Here is a 17,145-nt window from a genome sequence, read left to right as displayed (position 1 = left end):
CTCTCCAGTATGAACTTGCAGCTGTGTAGAGAACTGATTTCTGATTAAAGGCTTTGCCACATTCTGTACATGTGTATCGTTTCTCCCTAGTATGGATTGGCGGAGAAGGCAACGGCACCCCACTCCAGTACTCCTGCCTGGAAAATCCCATGGATGGAGGAGCCTGGTAGGCTGCAGTCCGTAGGGTCGCTGAGAGTCGGACATGACTGAGCGACTTAACTTTTCACTTTCATGCAGTGGAGAAGGAAACGGCAACCCACTGCAGTGTTCTTGCCTGGAGAATCCCAGGGACGGGGGAGCCTGGTGGGCTGCCGTCTATGGGGTCACACAGAGTCAGACACGACTGAAGCGACTTAGCAGCAGCAGCAGCAGCAGTATGGATTTGATGATGTGCAGTTAAAGCTGAACTCCAAGTAAAGGCTTGGCCACACTCACACAATGATTAAGGTCTCTCCGCAGTATGAATTCGCTGATGTCGAGTCAGCTGTGAGCAAGAGATAAAGGCTTTGTCACATCCTTTACATTTATGACGCTTCTCTGCAGTATGAATTCACGGATGATGAGTAAGAGTTGAGTTCCGCTTAAAGCCTTTGTCACATTCTGTACATTTATATGGTCTCCCCAGTATGAATTCGCTGATGTCTAGTAAGAGCAGAACTGTTCATAAAGGTCTTGCCACATTCTATACATTTATAATGCGTCTCCCACATATGAATTCGGTGATGTTTACTAAGATTTGAACTGGGAATAAAGGCTTTGCACATTCTGTACATTTATAACATTTCTCTCCAGTGTGAGTAATCTGATGTTGAATGAGAAGTGAGTGACAGATAAATGCTTTGCCACATTGTGTACATTTGAAAGGTTTTCTTCCTATACTAACTTCCCTATGTCTACTTAGATTGGACGACTTACTAAAGTCTTTCCCACGTATCTGACACTTGTATTCTTTCTGTGGATTCTGAATAGTCTGCTGTTGAACAAGTTCTGAAGACTGATAGCTTTACAGTATTGACTACAATTATAAGTCTTCTCTCCAGGATGAATACTCTTCTTCAGAGAAAGACCTGATATCTGATAAAAGGTAGTTCTACACTTACTACTTTTAGAATCCCCGTGTGAAGATTCAGGTCCCTGATGTTTCATAAAGTGTGAGTCTCCTTCAACCTCACACCCAGTTTCATTGCTTGAATACCTTCTCACACCATCATGAATACTCTTGTAATTGTTGGGGCTGGAGCTCTTATTTAAGGCTTGACTCATTTTATTACACATGGAAAGTTGCTCCATATTAGCCATATCATGATATGTACTGAGCAATGCTGGCTGGATTACATCTCTTCCATTATCGTCAACATTATACATCATGGAATGGAGAGAAAATATCATTTGCTACAAGAATAATGACTTCTGGCTCACAGATCCCTCAAATTGAGTATATTGTGAGTTTTGCCCCTCATTTTTAAATTTCAGGTGTTCAGACATGCTTGAATGAATGCTTAAGTGAAGTCTACACTCAGAATTGTTTGAATGAGTATTTGCAGTGGAGACTAAATCATGTTCCAAATATATCACGTTTCCTTTCAGAGAACATGTATGTTTCAAAAGTTGATGTAAACCTTTTTTTAAAAACTAAAAACTAACACTTCTCAGCAGATGTTGAAGACTGAAATTGGTGTCTTCCCCAATTTGACTCATGTTGCTCTTTTCTTTTTGCATTATTGTTAGCATTATGTGTAACTGTCTCAATTTCTTTATGTCCATATAAACATTTTCTCTGTCTTTCTATGCCCTTGTATATTCCCAGTGTTTTATTAAATTAAAGTTTCTGAGGTGAAATCTTTCATATATTTCTAGGTTTGCTTCTGGAAACAAATCTTCTATCCTTGGTTTCTTTGGCATCAAATCCTGGTGTCTTATGGAGAGATAGTTGGAAGATATCAAATCACAAGTAATTTTGCCTACTATTCTCAGTGAACATCCTTAAAGGTTTACAGAAAATTGATGAACCCTTCACTAGTTTAAAAATAAAATAGAGACAGAAGGATCAAGATGCCAGAGGATCTCTCTCCACAAGCACATGAAGAATACATCAGAAACGGAACACTTCTCACAGAGCCCAGCTGGACACTAGCAGAGGCCCTTGGAAATCTACGAGGACAGATACATTCCTGCTGAGCCAGGTAGGACAAGAGAAAGAAGAAGGAAAAGGAAGAGGAGAGGAAGTGGAAGAAGAAGGAAAAGGAAGAGGAGAGGAAGTGGGATGGGGCCTGCAGCCCTGGGGGGACATGAAAGTGAGGAGCGGTCTCCACATCCGGGGAAGCCCCTCGTCGGGGACTCAGTTTGGACAGGAGGAGAGCCTCATTCTCTGTGGGAGAGAACATGGCAACCCACGTGTGGCAGCGGGACAGGGTGAGACCTGCACACGGGGGCCTGACCCCTGCCCTGCCCACCCAGCCTGAGAGGCACGCCCACCGCTGCAGACAAGGGCTGGGTGCCGAATTGTGGGGTTCAGAAAGCAGACCCAGGCAGAGGACTGTGGTTGGCAGTGAGGAGACATCCTGAGGGGACGGGAGTGAGGGAGGGCTCTGTAAACGGGATGCTTGTGGAGGAAGCCTGAACCACCAGAGAGCAGAGCACAGATCTCTGGACCAATCTCACGCGCCAAGCTGCAGGCACCAGAAGGATGACCAACGAGGTGCCTGTAGCCTTCAAAACAGAGACTACAAGCAAAAAACTGGACAAAATGAGATGGCAAAGGAATGTGTGACAGAGGGAGAAGCAGGCTAAGAACCTACAGGAAGCACTAAATGAAGAGGAGACAGGCAACCTAAGGATGACTTCTCGCTTTTAGTCATCTGAAGTGGGGACACCAAACATTTTCACAAATCCTAGCTGGCTAATAATTCTTTAGTCCACTTATTGTCACACACGTTTCTGAAAATGTTCTATTAGATGTTTCAATGTGAAAATAATAAATGATATTGACAGATAACTAATCAGATGCTGAAGACACATAGGACAATATCTAGGAAACTGATTACAGGTAAGATAAACTTAATAAACTACTAGTTCTTAAGAAAGAGAGACTTCTGAAAATATGCTTGAAACACTGGGAATTCTACTCATTGCTCTGTGGAGACCTAAATGGGAAGGAGATCAGTAGAATGACAAAGACTAGAGAGCTCTTCAAGAAAATTAAAGATACGAGGGGAATATTTCATTCAAAAATGGGCACAATAAAGGACAGAAATGGCATGGACCTAACAGAAGCAGAAGATTTTAACAAAAGGTGTCAGGAATAAATGGAAGAGCTATACATAATATCCTAATGACCATGATAGCCAGGATGGTGTGATCACTCACCTAGACACACACATCCTGTAGTCTGAAATCAAGTGGGCCTAGGAAGCATCCATGCCAGCGGAGCTAGTGGAGGCGATGGATTTCCAGTTGAGCTATTTCAAATCTTAAAGATGATGTTGTGAAAGTGCTGCACTCAACATGCCAGCAAATTTGGAAAACTTAGCAGTGGCCACAGGACTGGAAAAGGTCAGTTTTCATTCTAATCTCGAAGAAAGGCAATGCCAAAATTTCTTAAAATGACTGCATAATTGCACTCATTTCAAACGCTAGCAAAGAAAGTCTCAAAATTCTCCAAGCAAGGCTTCAGCAGAATGTGAACTGAGAACTTCCAGACATTCAAGCTGGATTTCAAAAAGACAGAGGAACCAGAGAACAAATTGTCAACATTCCTTGGATCACTGAAAAAGCAACAGAGTTCCGGAAAAACATCTGCTTTGGCTTTGTTGACTATGCCAATGCCTTAGAACGTGTGGATCACAACAAACTCTGGAAAATTCTTAAAGAGATGGGGATACTAGACCACCTTACCCATCTCCTGAGAAATCTGTGTGCAGGTCAAGAAATGAGAGTTAGAACCAGACATGGAATAACGGACTGGTTCCAAATTGGGAAAGCATTATGTCAAGACTGTGTACTGTTACCCTGCTTATTTAACTTATATGCAGAGTACATCATGCAGGAGCCCTTGGTTGGGAAGATTCCCTGGAGACGGGAAAGCTCCTCACTCCAGTATTCTGGGCTAGAGAATTCCGTAGATGGTATAGTCTGTGGGGCCGCAAAGAGTCAGACATGACTGAGCAACTTTCACTTCCATCTTTGACATTTCATCATGCTAAATGGTGGGCTGGAAGAAGCACAAGCTGGAATCACGATGCAGAGAGAAATATCAAATACCTCAGATATACAGGCGACACCATCCAAAGGGCAGAAAGCAAAGAGAAACTGAGGAGTCCCCTGAAGAAACTGAAAGAGGCAAGTGAAAAGCTGGCCTCAACTCAGGATTGAAAAAAACAAGATCATGGCATCCAGTCCCATCACTTCATGGCCAATAGGTGCGCAAACAATGGAAACAGTGACAGACTTAATTTTTTGGGGTTCCAAAAATACTGTAGATTGTGACTGCAGCCATGAAATTAAAAGATGCTTGCTCCCTGGAAGGAAAACTATGAGTAACCTAGGCAGCATATTAAAAAGCAGAGATGTTAATTTGCTGACAAATGTTAGTCTAGTCAAAGCTATGGTTTTTCCAGTAGTCACATATGGATGTGCTTGGACCATAAAGAAAGTTAAGTCCTGAAAACGTGATGTTTTTGAACTAAGGTGGTGGAGAAGACTCTTGAGTCCCTTGGACTGCAAGGAGATCACACCACTACATCCTAAAGGAAATCAGTCCTGAGCATTCATTGGAAGGACTTAATGCTGAGGCTCCAATAATTAGGCCACCTCATGCAAAGCACTGACTCATTGGATAAGACCCTGATGCTGGGAAAAACTGAGGGCAGGAGGAGAAGGGGACGACAGAGGATGAGATGGTTGTATGCATCACGGACTTGATGGACATGAATCTGACCAAGATCCAGGTGTTGGTGATGGAGAGAGAAGCCTGGTGTGCTGCAGTCAATGGGTTTGCAAAGAATGGGACACGACTGAGAGACTGAATGAACTGACAGGTATAATTGATTCTTTTCGGTGTACAGTAGTACAACATTGTAAAACAGCTATATTCCAATTAGAACTTTAAAAATTTTTTCCTTTATATAATCTAGAAATCCTTATAGTTTGAATCAACCACTAATAATATGTGTGGAAAATATGCTAAGCTTTTATGCCAATTTATTTTAAAATTCTGTGAGGTAATTGAATATATTAAAGTAGCTTAGCATTTCAAAATGGGGCCAAATACACGTAAGATATTTAATATGAATTCATATAAGGAAAAGAGAAACTTTGAAGTAAACTTGAGATGTGCATTCCCTTTGATTTTCGGCAGGGTTTGCTTTCTGCAGTGAAAAAATTACTTGAATTTGAAATTTATTTAGAAGGTCCTCTCTCTAGCTCCCAGTGGATAGGAAGCCATAAATGAGAAAACAAAAACCCACCCCAGTTTTCCTAGAAGTTCAGCAGTTTGTCTACCACTTCACTCACACATTTTTGTCTAGAGGTAGAAACTTTAAAAGGGCTGTACAGTTACTCAGAAATGGACACAGTTTTCCTAGGATCCCCAAGAAATGGAAGAGCAACCAATGAATGCAGTTTGTAAGAAGCCAAGAGGAGACTTTTAGTTCACACTATGATGGAGAAAAGTAACCACTGGAGAGGAATTTATGAATGATTCAAGAGACAGAATAGGCAAGTGATACGTTTCTATGACAGCAGTGGACACAAACCCAGGTTTTCCAAAATCATTCCCATTGAAGCAGGTCTTCCAAAACCACCTGGGGAAGGATGACTTCCTCGCTGCTCCTTGGACCTCTCATCTGACTCATCATCTCCATCTACTCACACCTACCTGGGTGTATGGCTGCTGTCTCCACTCTCCTTATACTCCTGGGATTGTTCAGTTGCTCCAGAAGGGTGACCAGATTCAGCCCAGAGACTACAAGTCCTGTTCATCAGAGAAAGGAATATTTGTGTTCTTAGAGATTCATCCGTGTCCAATCCTATATGTATTCCGGTGAGACGACAATGCATGGGAGAATGTTAATACAGCCGAGAAAATTATTTCCCCAAATACTTTATTGAAAGCACCTCTACAACACTAGCAAATACATGACAATCAAATCCTGAGATTTTGGTCACGTACCGCTAAGGCAAAAGTAAGTGTGTAAGTGTGAAATTAACAGAGCGTGCAACTGTTTAATACCACAGAACTTATACAATTACCACTAACCTACAACGAAGCAGGCAGAGTACATCAAGGAAGTAGATGGTTACAGGCATAATGAATCATCATGAAGCCTTTCTCTCTAAACTCACAGATAGCCATTTTCCCCTAGAAAGCAGAGATCTGAAACTATTGTGGGAAGCAGAAAATTTCAGAAGAGAGTCTAGAAATAAAGGAACCAAAACCCAGTGGGCAGAAAAGGGATTCTGGAAGGCAGTTATCCTCACCCAAGGAGGCCAGGTTCCCGTAGTTCCCTAACATCACGTCTGTGTAAATGCCCGCTGACCGAGGCCCAGGCATTCCCACTCCTCTTGAGTGAAGTCTATGGCCACATCCCGGAATGTCAACTGTCCCTGAAATACAAAGTATAGATGCCATGTGGCCGTGGGAAGTCTTCCTAATGTGACCCATGATGGAAACAGCAAGTTCAGCGACCTCGTTTTCCTTTAGGAGAGTGCCTGCTATTACACAGAATATAATTTTTACACAGTAATATTTTCGCTGTATTTTTAACCCCAAGGAAAGAGGATGAGATGTGATCCACGAACTACTGCAGGAACTATTATGACTTGGAAGAGGAATTATAAAATAATCAGGAACTATACAATAAATATTGGCATTTTATTTTTGAGTGTTGTACTTATGTGACACAGGATGAACTATCAAAAAAAGAACACCGGAAGTACTTTTAAAAACCACATTCCAATCCAAACGTGACGGAGTGGGCCCAATGTGCCACATTTTTAACAAGCTTATTCGAACTAGTAATGTTGAAAATTCTCCTTCATGAATGACCATTTTGAACAGCTATGAAATAGAATAGTAAGGAAAGAATTCATACTTAACTTTGATCTTTAAGTGTTCTACAGATTTTATAGGTCTCATAGGATACAAACCTTGGTGGCAAGAATCATTTTATCTATTTAACATCTACTATATATCTTTCTGACAGTTTTTCAGAGTCTTGAATGTGCAACAGAAATAATTTAAAATCAATTATGCTGCTGTTTGGTCTTTTCGAAAGTATTTTAACAAACATTCTTTAAATGGCAGATCTGAAACTTTACATCAGTTTATGGACTCTAGACTTTAAGAAAACACAGACAAATATACAGAGACAACTGTATGGAAAGTTACTGACATTTCTGTATTCCTAAATAATACTAAAAGCAAGAAAAGTGTTAGTCACTCAGTCGTGTCCTATTCTTTGCACCCCAAGGACTGTAGCCTGCCAGGCTCCTCTGTCCATGGGATTCTCCAGGCAAGAATACTGGAATGGGTAGCTATTCCCTTCTCCAGGGGATCTTAATAAAGAAGAACAAGAAAAAAAATCGATATAATCTTGTTAACATGTTTAGGCATCTAGAGATATACTACAATGGGACTATATACTCAGTAATAGAGAAAAATTGTCATGTCAATGAAATCAGGAACATTTTTAACTGATTAAAAATGTACATAAATATTTCAGCATGATATTATTTTAATTTTTAAAAACAGACTAGTGTGCAGACATACACAACAATATAAAATAAAGCAGAGCTCTGGTTCTGAATTTTTGAATTTCCTGACAGTCTGTATTGTTTCCATTTAGCTATATTTTAAAACTGAACAGTTGAACATAGATTACCACTAACAGGGTTCTTGTAAACATTTTGGAAAATGCAGAAAGACGATGAAACTTGGTCTGTGATGTGAGCATGGATTTACTGGAAATGATCAGACCTGGGCTTGAGTGATGGAAACCCCCACTCCCAAAACCCAGCATCTCTAGTAAACACATGTGAGTATTGTCAGTGAGAAACTGGCACTTGCCAAGAACATTGCCAGCAACTGAACAACAACAACAAGGACGTTTGCCATCTGCCTCTGTGAAGAATGAACCTTCTGGTGCTGAAACTGTTGATGATCAACCTCCCCTGAGGGACTTCAGGTTGGATTCAAGCACTCTGTGCTCCAGGGAATCTGGTGGAACCCGTCTGAAGAGAGTTAGCTATTTTCAGGAACTGATTTCAGGATTCCAATCCTTGCATCTCTTCATATCTGTGTGTGCTGGGCTTAGTCACTCAGTTGTATCCAACACTTTGTGACCCCATGGACTGTAGCCCACCAGGCTCCTCTGTTTATGGGGATTCTCCAGGCAAGAATACCAGAGTGGGTTGCCGTGCCCTCCTCCAGGGGATCTTCTGAACCTATGGATCAAACCCAGGTCTCCCGCATTTAGCATCTGAGTCATCAGGGAAGCCCCTTCATATCTAGAAAAGCACCAAATCACTCAACGGTGACATCAGTTGCTCATCACTGGCAGAAATGCTTTTTGTCAAGTTAGCGCTTGACTGCACTGAATCTTGTACACCCACCTTCCCCCACCGCCTCTTGGAGCAGTCTCTCAGAGTTACCTGAGGTGCTGTCTCCTGGGATCCTGTGTTCATTTTGCTCCAAATAAATCTTAACTCACAATTCTCAAGTTGTGCATCTGTCTTAGCCAACAGGATTCATCGTTCAAAGCAAAGAGAAACCAAGATGATACAGAGTTTCCCCACTAAATGTGACAGTTGCCCATATCCCTCACCTTTTGTTTCCAATACCCCTTTGTGAAGGCAGGAAAAAAAAAAAAAGAATTTCATAGCATGGGATTCTCACAGAAGCACCTGAACTAGTGAACATCCGAGGCCATGGGGTAAGAAGTACATGGAAAAATGTATTATCCCTGCCAGGCATTTTGGCAATATTATGAAAAGCATGATCTCAATCTATTATGAAAAATATTAGTTTTATGCAATTTGCAGTTCATATATACCTCCCATGATCTGTAACCTAATAGTACATGTCATAGTAAGTTTTTCTTATTGAAACAGAGGATGGCCTCTGGTACTTTTTTTATTTCTAAAAATTTTCTGAGAGATTCTGGACTGCTGAGTTCATTCTATTTATAAGGGCATTTTTTTTTTTTTTTTTTAACTCCTGTTCTACAGAACTGAATTGCATCTACATGTAAACTCATCACGGCATATCCCTACTTCCCTAGGATGCCAACATGAACCACGTTCCAATGGGAATCTCAGATACCAGTTACCCCCCCGTGTTCATTTCTCAAAAAGGAAAGTCACTAATTCATCCTGAGAATTCATCATGCTCTACAGAAAGCAAGGATAGAATGAAGAAAAGACCGTGGGACACAAGGGAGAAGCAGGCTAAGAGCCGGTCTTCACCATCATAAGAAATAAAGGAAAAAGAAGACGTTGACAACAACAAACCGCCAGAGAGAAACACTAGAATCAGAGCGTAAAGGTGTGCAGCTTCTCAGCCCAGCCCTTTCAGGAGGAAACGCAGACACAGCCCCCGACCTGGGACAGGACGTTCACCTGAGAAGCTGCCATCTCCTCGTCTTCTTCCTCCTGCTCTGCGTCTTCTTTGGGGATATTATGTCCCAAACTCGCATACAGGCTGAGAAAATACCTTTAAAGGCATCCACACAGCTCTTTCACCTTCAGCTGCTGCCGTGAAAAAGAAGAGAACGTCTTCTTTCTCTCTCCCTTTTCTGAGCCCTTTTCTGGCTTCCTCGGTCCCAGAGCTGTGTAGTGGGTAATCAAGATTAAGCTGATATGCTAATCACATCATGGGTTTGGTGCTCACTTTCCCCACTCTCTTTGCAGACCACCCGGAGAGTTCTCTTTCTTTTCACATTAGAGAGACCAAGCCCCAGAACTGTTGCAGGAATGGGGACCCCTTCCAGGGCCCAAAACTGGGCACTTGTCTAACACTCGGAAAGGAATTGTCTGAGGAGACACATGTGCTGACAAAGCAAGAGACTTTATTGGGAAAGTGCACCCGGGGGGAGAGCAGTAGGTAAGGGAACCCAGCAGAACTGCTCTGTTGTGTGGCTCGCAGTCTTGGGTTTTATGCTGATGGGATTAGTTTCCGGGTGGTCTTTGGCCAATCATTCTAATTCAGAGCCTTTCCTGATGGTGAACGCATCGCTCAGCCAAGATGGATGCTAACTAGAGGGATTCTGGGAAGTGGGCAGACACGCAGTGTTTCCTTTTGACCTTTCCTGAACTCTTCCGGTTGGCAGTGGCTTACTAGTTCTGTATTCCTTATCAGGATCTCTTGTCAAGAAACAACTCATGCAAATGGTTACTATGGTGCCTGGCCAGGGTGGGTGGTTTCAATCAGTGTGCTTCCCCTAACAGAACAATTGACAAGAGACAAGGGACCCAACTTCTGGGCTACCTGACTCTGCCTCTGAGGGTCTTTGAAACAATGTAGTAGGAAGACCCGCTTCCAGGAGCCCTGAGCTTGAGCCCTCAGCTCTGCCTGCCCCAGAGCTCTGGAGCAAGGGTTGAGAGCGGGATCTTCTAGAAACAAAGAACTTCAGCCTGATTCCTGGGGAGGGGCTCTTTCTCGGATGAGTGTGGCCTGTGCCTGTGCCCTTGGGGGAGGGGAGGGCAGGGGTGAGTGTTTGGTGGGAATCACCTGGGGGCCCTGGGTTCCTGCAAGGCTTTGCTCACAGGATTCTAGGAAAGATGGCCTGAGTCCTTAGTTTTGGCTTGTTTCTTACTCCCCTCTGTAACCTGGGGACACAGATTTCACAACACGATTTGCACTCTGAACACCTCTCTGCAAGTGGGCGGTCTGCTACAGCAAGACCAGGAGCCGGGAGGTGTTTCCATCACAGCTTTCTTTGAGAATAAACCAGGGGCAGCAGTGGACGTTGGGTTAACAGTGTGTATATGCAGGGACCCATGCTTTTGAAAATGATGCCCTAAAATCTATCCAGTGACCAACCAAGGAAAGAAATCATAAGTGAACTTACCCATAAATTAACACATGCAACAGATTCTGTGGTGGCTCAGACAGGAGAGTCTGCCTGCATGTGGGAGACCCCAGTTTGATCCCTGGGTCAGAAAGATCCCCTGGAGAAGAAAATGGCAACCCTCTCCAGGATTCTTGCCTGGAAAATGCCATGGACAGAGGAGCCTGCCGGGCTACAGTCCATGAGGTTGCAAGGAATCAGACATGGACTGAGCGACTTCACCTTCACTTTCAACACAGAAAAATGTTGCGGTTCTACTTCATGTTTGTATTTCCAGGCTTTATGAATGATCTGCTACAGTTTGTTCTCTGCTCTTTATGGAGAGTCCTATTTTCTCACATCTTTAAAGGATAATTGCCTATGGAAAAACTAAGGTAGGAGCATATCCTTTTTTCTAATAGTATATATTCTAAAAATGATCGCTGTACATGCACCAGTACCAATATCTTAGATGATTTAGTTTCAGAGCAGAATTGAGAGTAAGGTACAGAGATTTCCCATATACATATTTTTCCCATACGTGGACAATCTTCCTACTTATTTCCCCACCAGTGTTTACATTTGTTACCAGTGATGAATCTAGAAAGACATGAAATAATGTTTCTAGTTTCACCTTATGTTTCTCTTCTAGGGGTGTTCACTCTAAGGATCTGGGCAAATGTATAATAACTTGTGTCCATTAAAACGTTTCACACAATGATTTCATGGTCCTGAACTCACGATATTCATAGGCCCTGCTTTGCAACCCATGGCAACCACTGGCCATTTTAATCTCTTCTACATTTCCAACTAGATTCTCAGGTGGCTCTGTGGTAAAGAATCCAGCTGCCAATGCAGGTGACCCGGGTGATGTGGGTTCAATCCTTGGGTAAGGATCCCCTGCAAGATCCCTTGAAAGAAGAAATGGCCCCCCACTTCAGTGTTCTTTCCTGGGAAATCTCGCGGACAGAGGAACCTGGCAGGCACAGTCCATTGGGTCCCAAAGCCTCAGACACAATGGAGCACATGAGAACATTCACCTACACCACAATGCCAGGTTGTAAAAATCCGACTTCTTGTGGCACTTTCAGATGGGCTTCTTTCACTTACTAAAATGCATGGAATGATTGTCCATGTATTTCATACCTTGAAAGCTTAATATAAGAATGCTTAATATCGCTGTCTGCAAAGAGGGGGCGGAGACTGAGAGACCAGAGGCACGCGGCTGCCCCTCCCCGCCGCGCCCGCTCCGCCCTCGGCGGTGTGAGTTCGAGGAGGCTGCGGTGCCCGCCCCCCGGCCCGGCCCGGCCCGGGGTTGAGACGGGCAGCAGGTGCCTGTGAAGGCAGGCGGGTGCTGGGGGCCTGCAGCATGGAGGAAAGCATGGAAGAGGAGGAGGGGGGCAGCTACGAGGCGATGATGGACGACCAGAACCTCAACAACTGGGAGGCCGCCGACGGCTTCCGGCAGCCCCCGCCGCCTCCGCCACCCCCGCCTTCGATCCCAGCCCCTGCCCGAGAGACTCCCGGGGGTCAGCTGCTGGCGATGCCTGCGGTCTCCGTGGACAGAAAAGGCCCCAAGGCGGGGCTTCCGATGGGGCCGCCGCTGCCGCCAGAGGCCAGTGGGGTGATCATGATGTTGAAGAGCGGCGACGCGGCCTCCGTGGCCGAGGCGGCCCCCGCCCCCACCCCCGGCTCCACCGTCAACATCCACACCTCCACCTCCAAGTTCTGTGAGTCCAGCCTTTTCGCCAGCAGCCTTGGCTTTTCCTCCTCGCCGCGCGGACGCCGAATCCGTCCCTCTCGGCCAGCCCTTCTTTCTTTGTTTCGGGCCTGGGTCTCCTCTTCCCTGCCCCCACCCGCGTCCCTCCCTCCCTTCCCGGGTTTGGTGTCGGTGGGCCGGCGCCGGAGCGGCCCTGGCTTCTCGGATTACCTGGCCTATAAAAGAGCAGCCTGGGTTAAACGCGCGCAGCCCCGAGTTCTCCGGCAGACGTGATCCGTGTCAGGACTGGCTCGCTCTCAACGTTAGGAAGCTCTTTTCTTCTCCGTTCCCCCTTAAGTTTCATCCTCAAACGTGAAGGGAAAAGTATAAGGCTGCCGGGTTTCGTTAGGGAGAGGCCTTCAGTCTTTTTGTGTTTTTTGCAGCCAGAGGAAAAAGAAATCTGGCCACTGTGTTTCTGTGCCTTTAGCCAGCCTGCGTTAAGCAAGTCAGGAGTTAGAAAGCTGACCTGTATCTGCGCTTCGTTCTTTCCCGTCTCCAGCGCACGCCTTCTGCATCCTCATAGGGAAAATGTATGAGTTGCTTCTTGAGTTAACACCAGTGCAGTGGGAGCTACGACATCCGTTTTGAAGCTAATACTGTATAAAATTATTTTTCAAAGCCTACACTCATAAGAATAAGCCATTCGGTATGTGTCCAAGTCCAAGGTTGTGTTGAATGTTGAACTTTATATTAGTGATCCGCCTTAACGCTAAATTGCAGGCAGAAAGATTTCAGACCAAATCTCTTCTGTAACTGAAACTGTCCCCACCAGGGATGTATCCTTCCACAGCTAGAAAAAAAAGTGCTTTTGCTTTAAGCGAGTTTTTTGGGGGGCTGGTGGTGGTGGAAATCGATCGCCACAGACAGATTTTTTCCCTCCTATTAATAAATACAAGTTTTGAATGGCATCTGGTAAAGCAACTGGAGATTTCATTTCTAGTTGCTAATTTTATCAAGCTGTACCAGTAATTGTCCAAGGCAGAGAAAGTGCCTTGGTTCAGGTATATGGTGGTAGCCTTACATATTTTGGGGGAACGAGCACATTATTTATGTGCCTTCAACATGGACACATTCATATGTAGTTACGGTTGATAAGATTTCTCTAGTTTTTTTTGTATTGTGAATAGGAGAGAATAATGTTTGTATTGTATAGTTTCTGTGTTGAAGTCTATGTAGTGAAACCAGACCTGAGACAGAGTGGCAGGGTGACTTATCTAAATGTTGAAGGAAGCTTGCCTTAGTGCTTTTACCAAACTCATTTCAAGAGTTCCAAAAAAAACCAGCCTACAGTTAAGAGCAGAAATCAGTGAAATTAGGAAAAAAAGAAAGATTGGCCAAACTGAAAGAAGATGTTTTGAAGGTAAATAAGATAAACAGACCTCTGATTTTAAGACGATGCAGATAAAATAAGTGATAAATGGGAAACGGCTACAAACGTGAGATGTTTAAAAAATAATTTTTGAATTGCTTTTGGTTTATAAATTTGAAAGCCTGGAGGAAATGTATAAATTCTTAGAAAACTACAAGCTATGAAGGTTGGTATCAGAAGAAATAGATAGCTTGAGCTGACTAATAAATATTTAATGAACAATGGCAAAACCTCCCCTTTTAAAAAAATTCTATATGAAGATAATCTTACTGAGTTGCAATGAATTTTTAAATGAAAATTTCTTTCTAAAGGTTTGTCTGGGAATGGGGGGGGGGGGGGGAAGAGGCCAAACTCATTTTATAAAGTTAGTAAAGTCTTGATTTCAAAACTAGTTGAGGTCAGCATGAGAAAGTTATACATCTATAGGGTAAACAAGAAAATCCTACATAGAATACTAGCTCATCAAATCCAACAATGTGTTGAAAGAATCTTGATCAGAGTTTAAGAATGTAAATATGGTTCAACATCTGTTTGTCTGTTAATGTAATTTGTCTCATTAATAGGCTGAAGGAGAAAAGTCATCAATTATTTGTATACCATAAAATCATTTGATAAGATCCAGCACCGATATATGATAAAAAATCTTAACAAACTTTGAACACAAGATAACTAGATAATGGCCGTTACCAAAAACCTACAGCAAATAATAATAGGGAAATTTCAGATACCCTTACTTGAAGATCAGTAACAAGATAAGGATGCCCTTGTATCACTGTTGGTATTTAACATAAGGAGGTCCTGACTGACACTACAGAGGGAAAAATAAAGAGTATAAGGATTAGAAGGAAAGCAAGAAAACTCATTATTTGCAGATTATATTACTTATCTAGAATAACCATTAGAATCAAGAGAGAAACTGTTGGAACTAGTAAGAGTTTAGCAGGGTTGCTGCTTTTAAAATCAACCTACAGAAATTAGTAGTATTTAGCACACTAGCAATAAGCATTCAGTAAGATAATCAAAGATAAATATTGTATACAGTAGTGGGAACAAACTAGTCTCTAGGGATGAACCTAAGAGCACATAAGATCTTTAAGGAGAGAACTTGACTAAGGAGCCAGAAATGTGTTCTCAGTTGCACAGTCGAGTCTGATTATTTGCAACACCATGTAGCCTGCTAGGCTCCTCTGTCCATGGAATTTCCCAGGCAAGAATAGTGGAGTGGGTTGCCATTTCACTCAGGGATCAAATCCACGTCTCTTACATCTCCTTCATTGTCAGGCAGATTCTTTACCACTGTGCCACTCGGGATGCCCCCCCAAGGAGCCAGAAGAGGATCTAAATAAATAAATGAGAAAACTTCCCATGCTCTTGGGACTATTTATTGTTGTAAGAATGTCAGTTTTCTCCATTTTAATCTGTAAGTTTGAGTAAACTGCCGTCAAAATTCCAGTCGGTTTGCCTAACAGACTCCATAATCTATATCTAAAATTTATATGGCAGGTGGGATAAAGTCTGAATAGCTAAATCAGTCTTAAAGATTTGCTTTGGTGGGGGCTTGCCTTATCAGAAGTTAAGATTCTGTTTCAAAACTATAGTAATAAAAACTAATAGGAATGTGGGAACATAAAAATAGACTGGGGGGACATATTAGCAGAAAGTTACCTATGAATGTTTAGGAACTTAAGGGTGTCATAATAATCAGAGAAAGTCATGTTGCTCAGAAGAGTGATTCAACTGTTTGGGGGAAAAAAACAGTATAACACCACAGATGGGATGAACTATAGATAATTAGAGATTTAAGTGTGAAAGGAAAAGTTAGAAAATTAATGGAAGACAATGTTGAAGACACTCTTTCCCTCAGGACAGGGAAGGGCATCTTAAAGTTGCTGAGACTTAAACAGAGGTGAAAAAAACAATAAATTCATAGAGAAAAAAAAAAAAAAGAAAGAAAGATTTTTCTTTCAGTGACAGACAGATGAAGGAATTAGAAAAGATATTTGCAGTGCCTAAAATTGCCAAGGGATCTAGTTTGGAATTTATTCAAGTTTTGCATGTTCACTGAAGTGTTCTTTTACCTCCATTTTCTAAGGATACTTTTGCTGGAGATACAATTCTAGATTGACAATCTTGTATTGTCTTTGTTTTTCCTTTCAGTACTTTAAAGATGTCTTTACTTTGTCTTTCAACCTCCACTGTTTCTCATAATAAATCTGTGAATATTCTAGTGTCAAAAAAAAAAGCTTAATATCTATGTCTCCAGCTCTAGTCCTGCTCATTATATAGGATCATCAATAACATTTTCTAGATTCCATATATATATATATATATATATATATATATATATATATATATATATACGTTAATACAATATTTTCACAAATATAGACGTTAGACCTGTGGACACCACGGGAGAATGAGAGGGGGCCCAATTGAGACAACTTCCTCGACATATATTCACCGCAATGTATAAAATAGGTAGCAGGTGGGAAGCTGCTCCATAGCACAGAGAGCTCAGCGCGGGGCTCTGTGATGGCTAGAGGGGGGAGACGGAGATCGTAGATCGAGGGAGGGAGGTTCAAGACAGAGTGGGTAAACATATACCTATGGTGATTGATGAAGTTGTCCAGCGGAATCTAACACAACATTGTAAAGGAAAACATTTCAGTTTACATATATATAAATTTAAAAAGGAAAACAAACAGACTGATAACCCTGTGCTTAAGAATCACCCCGGACAAGTGCAGGGCCCTCGGGCCTCATCCCTGGCCCAGGAACACTCCACGTGCTGTGGGGAGACTAAGCCTGTGCCCCACAGGTGCTGAGGCTGGGTGGGGCAACTTGCTCTTTTCCATGGGCAAGACACAAAAGAAAGATGCTCACCATCGCTAAATAATAAGAAATGCAGAACAAAACTACAGTGATGTATCACCTCATGCCAGTCAGAATAGCAGAAAGTCCACTAATAATGT

General features: G+C 42.7%; 1 protein-coding gene, 1 long non-coding RNA gene and 1 pseudogene across 3 annotated transcripts in view; 2 read left to right on the top strand and 1 right to left on the bottom strand.

Annotated features, from left to right (window-relative positions):
* Nucleotides 1–17,145, top strand: part of LOC122689813 (zinc finger protein 345-like) — a 123,749-nt gene that overhangs the window by 46,807 nt on the left and 59,797 nt on the right. The window lies entirely within an intron of this gene.
* The window catches only part of LOC122692852, a 100,966-nt pseudogene that overhangs the window by 44,857 nt on the left and 38,964 nt on the right, over nucleotides 1–17,145 (top strand).
* Nucleotides 5,886–9,753, bottom strand: LOC122690405. Its single transcript, XR_006340047.1, has 3 exons — nucleotides 9,616–9,753; nucleotides 6,478–6,603; nucleotides 5,886–5,971 (listed from the first exon to the last, which is right to left on the bottom strand). It is a non-coding gene; the product is annotated as an uncharacterized LOC122690405 (long non-coding RNA).

Source organism: Cervus elaphus, chromosome 4 (assembly GCF_910594005.1).
Source record: "Cervus elaphus chromosome 4, mCerEla1.1, whole genome shotgun sequence".
In the NCBI taxonomy this organism is placed as follows: Eukaryota; Metazoa; Chordata; class Mammalia; order Artiodactyla; family Cervidae; genus Cervus; species Cervus elaphus.
This window is presented reverse-complemented; position numbering and strand designations above follow the sequence as displayed.